The following is a 6,909-nucleotide window of genomic DNA, read 5'->3' as shown; positions in this document are numbered from 1 at the left end:
AAAAAATCAACATTTAGTGTATTTTTAATGCTGTTAAATGTTAAAAACAGGCAAATTTGACCAAAAAACAGTGTATGGTCTAAAGTTGATGAAGCCCAGTTTGACTAACTTTTTTCCCCGTAGCTTTCCAAATGTCCACGTTGAATGCTTTGCTGGGTACTTTACTGTACTCCAAAGATAAAATCGAACTGACACCGAGTTGCTGTTTAAACGGGATTCTTAAGTTCACAAAAAAAAAAAAGAAGAAATTTACAGACGGAAAAACATAAAGCAAAACGAGGATACAAAAGTATGAGCAGTCAAAAAACTGTTTGGCTCCATCCATGCCATCAATCATTTTCCCAGGATCCCTTGCAAATTTAAGGGACCCTAATATAGCGAACCAAATATCAAAAAACAAATCAATAAACCAAAAGACCACACTAACACAGAATTCAAATATGATTAACAACATTTAACCAAATAACAAATAAATTTCGCAAAATAAAAATGTTAATCAGAATCAATATCAAAGTTACTCTTGAACAAAAAATCAAAACCAAATAGAAATAATCGTGGTAAAATAAGAACCAAATCCAGAATCACAGAAATAGATTTAGGCTCCTACAAACAGTATTTAAGGGTTAAAAAACACACTTAAAGAAATAAACAGTAAAAGTTCTGGCAGCTAATGAGCTGGACTTTTCTCCATAATTTAAAAAACAGAAGTTTTCTGTTAATTAAGTCCACAGGGAAAAGAAATCAACAGCACATTTATTTTATTTTAATGGGAAGTCGAGAGCAGAACAAAGAGAGAACATAGCTACGCAGAATATAATTTTAAAAAATGACTAATTTCTGTGTTTTGATGGTGAATCTACAGCAAAATATATTTTTCTCTGTTTTAATGATGCGTCCATTGTAAATTTATTTAAAAAATAAATAAATCTTCTATGTTTACAGCTAAAGTTTTACTGTGTAAAAGGTTCATCTCTCGTAAAAACTATTATTATTATTATTTTCATCATTTTTTTACAGTTTTGTACCATTTCTTTCCGACACCCTCACCCATGTTTTATGGATTTTTACGACGACATCCAGTCAAACCGTCGACCGTTTCATCTCTTCCAAAATAACCCTGAGAAGCTGAGGTTAAACAGTGAGGAGGAGGTGAAGGGAGGAGCAGCCAAGACGAGGTGGAGGTCCGACGGCTGTGTAATTACCGCCTTAAATTAGAGGACGAGCTGCAGACCTCCTGCTGCTGCACTCGCGTCCTTTCATCCCTCCTGCGGGGCTTTAAGTTCTGAACATCACTTTCATTTATACTCAAACCGACCACAAGCCACGGAGACGATTCAGCTTGTGGGTCACGTGATGGGAGGAGCTGGGTGTTAATGGACCGGTTCCCCCCCGACGTCCTCAGAATCAGCCGGTTCTTTATCTATAGCGGATTTATTTAATCAAGTTTTACCTTCATGCTGTGAATATTTTCCAAATTGCACAAAGCTTGTCCAATATTAGGACTAAATAACGCAAAGTTACGCAAAAAGTGTTGAAAATTAGTCAAATTGTAGAAAAGGATCCAAAAAAATGACTCAATAATTGTTAAAAATGACAAAAAACTGTCGGAAGTTACACAAAAGGCCTTTAAAAGGAGTCCAAAATTAGAACGACTTCTAACAGAACTGTCACGGACATTAAACTGCTGCAGCTTGAATCAACAAAGACGTCGATTAGAGACGATGTGGGATAATTACAACCTGCTCTGTGAGTCGTAATTATGAAAAAAGATCTGATGATTACGAGACAAAGACGATTGTTCTGTGACTGTGACGCTGTAGAAGCATCTTAATGTGGAAATTATTATTATAAATGTGATGAATGTGAGGTTTCTAGAGACTAAAATTCCATGAAAGTTGTCATTTTGAGTCATTTTAGTCCAATTTTCCTGCTCAAATGATGATACATCCCATAATACTGATGCTCACAGTTGGTTAAAGAGAAAAACAAGCGCTCAGAAATGGTCCAAAATTACTCAAAAGTTGTCCTAGTTTACTGTAAATCTGTCCAAAATGACATAAAATGTTTAAAAAAATGAGTCTAAATTGTCCATTTTTTAAAATTCGTAAAACTGACAAAAATCCAAAGATGACAAAAATATTTTCCAAAATGGCTTCAGATTTTGTAAATTGTCTAAAATGACTTAAAAATGATTCAGAAATTGCAGAGAATGATTCTAAACTTCTCNTAAGGGTTAAAAAACACACTTAAAGAAATAAACAGTAAAAGTTCTGGCAGCTAATGAGCTGGACTTTTCTCCATAATTTAAAAAACAGAAGTTTTCTGTTAATTAAGTCCACAGGGAAAAGAAATCAACAGCACATTTATTTTATTTTAATGGGAAGTCGAGAGCAGAACAAAGAGAGAACATAGCTACGCAGAATATAATTTTAAAAAATGACTAATTTCTGTGTTTTGATGGTGAATCTACAGCAAAATATATTTTTCTCTGTTTTAATGATGCGTCCATTGTAAATTTATTTAAAAAATAAATAAATCTTCTATGTTTACAGCTAAAGTTTTACTGTGTAAAAGGTTCATCTCTCGTAAAAACTATTATTATTATTATTTTCATCATTTTTTTACAGTTTTGTACCATTTCTTTCCGACACCCTCACCCATGTTTTATGGATTTTTACGACGACATCCAGTCAAACCGTCGACCGTTTCATCTCTTCCAAAATAACCCTGAGAAGCTGAGGTTAAACAGTGAGGAGGAGGTGAAGGGAGGAGCAGCCAAGACGAGGTGGAGGTCCGACGGCTGTGTAATTACCGCCTTAAATTAGAGGACGAGCTGCAGACCTCCTGCTGCTGCACTCGCGTCCTTTCATCCCTCCTGCGGGGCTTTAAGTTCTGAACATCACTTTCATTTATACTCAAACCGACCACAAGCCACGGAGACGATTCAGCTTGTGGGTCACGTGATGGGAGGAGCTGGGTGTTAATGGACCGGTTCCCCCCCGACGTCCTCAGAATCAGCCGGTTCTTTATCTATAGCGGATTTATTTAATCAAGTTTTACCTTCATGCTGTGAATATTTTCCAAATTGCACAAAGCTTGTCCAATATTAGGACTAAATAACGCAAAGTTACGCAAAAAGTGTTGAAAATTAGTCAAATTGTAGAAAAGGATCCAAAAAAATGACTCAATAATTGTTAAAAATGACAAAAAACTGTCGGAAGTTACACAAAAGGCCTTTAAAAGGAGTCCAAAATTAGAACGACTTCTAACAGAACTGTCACGGACATTAAACTGCTGCAGCTTGAATCAACAAAGACGTCGATTAGAGACGATGTGGGATAATTACAACCTGCTCTGTGAGTCGTAATTATGAAAAAAGATCTGATGATTACGAGACAAAGACGATTGTTCTGTGACTGTGACGCTGTAGAAGCATCTTAATGTGGAAATTATTATTATAAATGTGATGAATGTGAGGTTTCTAGAGACTAAAATTCCATGAAAGTTGTCATTTTGAGTCATTTTAGTCCAATTTTCCTGCTCAAATGATGATACATCCCATAATACTGATGCTCACAGTTGGTTAAAGAGAAAAACAAGCGCTCAGAAATGGTCCAAAATTACTCAAAAGTTGTCCTAGTTTACTGTAAATCTGTCCAAAATGACATAAAATGTTTAAAAAAATGAGTCTAAATTGTCCATTTTTTAAAATTCGTAAAACTGACAAAAATCCAAAGATGACAAAAATATTTTCCAAAATGGCTTCAGATTTTGTAAATTGTCTAAAACTACTTAAAAATTATTCAGAAATTGCAGAGAATGATTCTAAACTTCTCCAAAGTTTGTCAAAGCGACTCCAGTTGTCAATAAAAACAAAAAAAAATCCAGATTTGTCCAGTGTGACGTAAACATCGTCCACAGTGGCTAAAATTTGTCTTCGTTAAAGTTTGTTATAGAGAAAAATAAATGCAGTGTTCAGACTGAGACACCTGGATGGATGTAGAACTGATTTAGTTTGTAAGTTTTAACAGAACTTAAATGTGTTTTTCATTAATCAGAAATAGTTAAAACATGACATTAAAGTTGTCCAGAATACTGGAAAACTGGCAAAAATGTCCAATATTATTCCAAAAATAGTTCAAAGTGACAAGAAAGTTACACAAAAAGGATCCAAGATTACTCAAATTTGCCCAAATATCCAGCGTTCAGACTGAGACACCTGGATGGATGTAGAACTGATCTGGTGTCAGGTTCTAGCAGAACCCTGTTCTTCCTCCTAAATGTCATGTGTCTGTCTGCTGGACTGATGAAGTTCTGAGGCTCAGAAATGATGGAAAAAGTCCATTAAGGTGATAAATCTGGAAAAGTTAACGTTGATAATTGTCAGAAATGCAGAAAACTTGTTTAGAATCACACAAAAATGTGCCCAGAATTACTCGAATGTTATGCAAGATGACTCAATTTGTCCAAAATTGCTTGAAAATTATCGTACATTTTTTTAAAAACTGCACAGAATGACACAAAAGTTCTCCAAAACGACTCAGAAATGATCCATATTGACTGAAAATGTGCTCAGAATGACATTAAAATGATCTAAAATGACAAAGATTCTACATAAAATAACTTGAATTGTCCAAAATGAGTTCAAATTCTTCAAAATGACGCAACAATTTTCAATTATAGGAAAATAATGGTGCTGAACAGAAACCAGATCCAGTGTTCAGACTGTGGATGGATGTAGAACTGATCTGGTGTCAGGTTCTAGCAGAACCCAGATGTGTTCTTCCTCCTAAATGTCATGTGTCTGTCTGCTGCACTGATGAAGTTCTGAGGCTCAGAAATGATGGAAAAAGTCCATTAAAGTGATCAATCTGGACCCTCCTCTGTGGACTTCAAGGACCTGGAACTCAGTCTGAAGGTAGAACTCTGGTCAGTAGATAAAGTTNACTGATGAAGTTCTGAGGCTCAGAAATGATGGAACCAGTGAAACCAGTTGCAGCGGCTCACTGGTTGGTTTTCACTGAGACTCTGCTGCAGCTTTAACTTGAGTCCTGAATCTGCAGGAACTCAGCGTCACATTTTCCAGGTTCAGAAGAAGAAAACTCTGGTTTCTAAAACTGGTCGTAGCAGTGACCACACATGGAAAACAGAAATGTGTGTGTCAGCAGAGCGGAGCAGCTTCAGGTGGAGAGAAATCCGTCAAACCAGAGAACAAACAGGAAGCGTTCTGTTTGCTTTGGAGCGTTTGGGTCGCAGCAGAACTCTGGCGTTTCACAAACACAGACTCTCTGTCCGGCTGTTGTTCTGTCGGCTCTCTGCAGCGTCTCCACGGCCGGCGTGGGGCCGACGGCAGCGTCACTGTTTGTTCAGCAGAACCGTCGCGGGGCTGGATGTAAATCAGAAACATGTGGGACACAGTAGCACAGAGAGCCCGTTAGCTCACAGCTCCACCCTGCTGCCACCCTGTCATTTAACACGGCCTCCTCGCGCTGTATTTTTATCCCAGCAGCCTTGTCATTAGGAGTCCAGCTATAGAACCGGCCGGTTCCACCCACATCGCCCCGATCCAGCCAACACCTTTGTGGTTCTGGTTAAACATCAGCACAAAGTTCAGCAAACATCTGCTGAGCAGCTCCAGTCAGTGAGTCCATGTTGAACCGCCCAGCTTCATGTTTCACTCCAGGAAGCTTCGAGCTGTTCTACACAGAACCCGCCGGTCGTATTTAACTCCTGTCAGCAGCAAGTGTCTGCACCGGACTTTAAACTACAGATCTGTTGAGAACGTCTACATAACCGATGTCACATAAATAAATGCAGATAAAACAGTTTCACAGCTTCCAGATTCCCTAAAACCACCATTTTCCTTGATGTGACCCACACNTCATGATGCTGCCACCACCGTGCTTCATCACGATGCTGCCACCACCGTGCTTCACGGTGGGGATGGTGTGTTTCAGCCTTGAACATGTCATGTGTTCATCTCCTGTGTTTATGACGTTATGAGGCTCAGAAATGCAAATGTTCATACGATGAAGGCAAAACTTTACACGGTTTCATTAAATTTGTGTTTTCTGATCATTCACCAGAGAAAACTTTACAAAGTGCATTCTAGGTAAACTTTCAAGTCTGATACCAGCATGTGTGATGGTGGTTGGTCAGAACAAGTTCTAGACAACGAGAGGATCATTTTTACCTCCAGAAGATACCAGACGATCGTCTTCCAGACACGATTCACTCTGTGGTGAAACAACTTTTTACTGCGCTCATGTTTTAATGAACTGAACACGAGTCTCTGCTGACGGAGTGAAACAGGAAGGCTCGGGTGTAAATATTCCATCAGCTCACGTCCACCTTAAAGTATTTAGAACAAAACCCAACATTAAAAGGCAGCGGAACTGAACAACCAAATGGCCGTATGAGTCGTGTCGTTGTGTGTCTGTTGTGTAGCAGACAAAGCCTCCGTCATTAACAGGAGCTCGGGGATTATATTTGGTGGAGAGAAAAGCCTGTATGTTCTGTCCTGCTTTCTATAAAACTGATCCAGCTGCAGCGACACACTGCAGCAGCTTAGAGACACACAAACACACAACGCTAAACCACACAAACACTGAGGTTAGCCTCCTCCAGCTCCTCTGTACACAGAGTGTTAATACCACACGACTGTAATACTGCTGCCAGGAAAGGGTTTAGTTTGTCTCAATGCACAGTATGTCAGACAAAATATGTCCGAACGACCAGGACGGTGTGCTGCATCCAGCCACGTTCTGCAGTACGAAGCCTCTCTGGATGTTCTGACCCACAATCCTCTGCAGCAACGTCACAAACAGTCGCACTTTATTAACTATTTTTGTCATCAAATGGTGGATTTCTTTCTGCACACAGACAGAAACATGAACAAGATGGTGGAAA

Source organism: Stegastes partitus, unplaced genomic scaffold (genome assembly GCF_000690725.1).
Source record: "Stegastes partitus isolate 25-593 unplaced genomic scaffold, Stegastes_partitus-1.0.2 Scaffold188, whole genome shotgun sequence".
In the NCBI taxonomy this organism is placed as follows: domain Eukaryota; kingdom Metazoa; phylum Chordata; class Actinopteri; family Pomacentridae; genus Stegastes; species Stegastes partitus.
Note: the sequence above shows the minus strand (reverse complement) of the source record.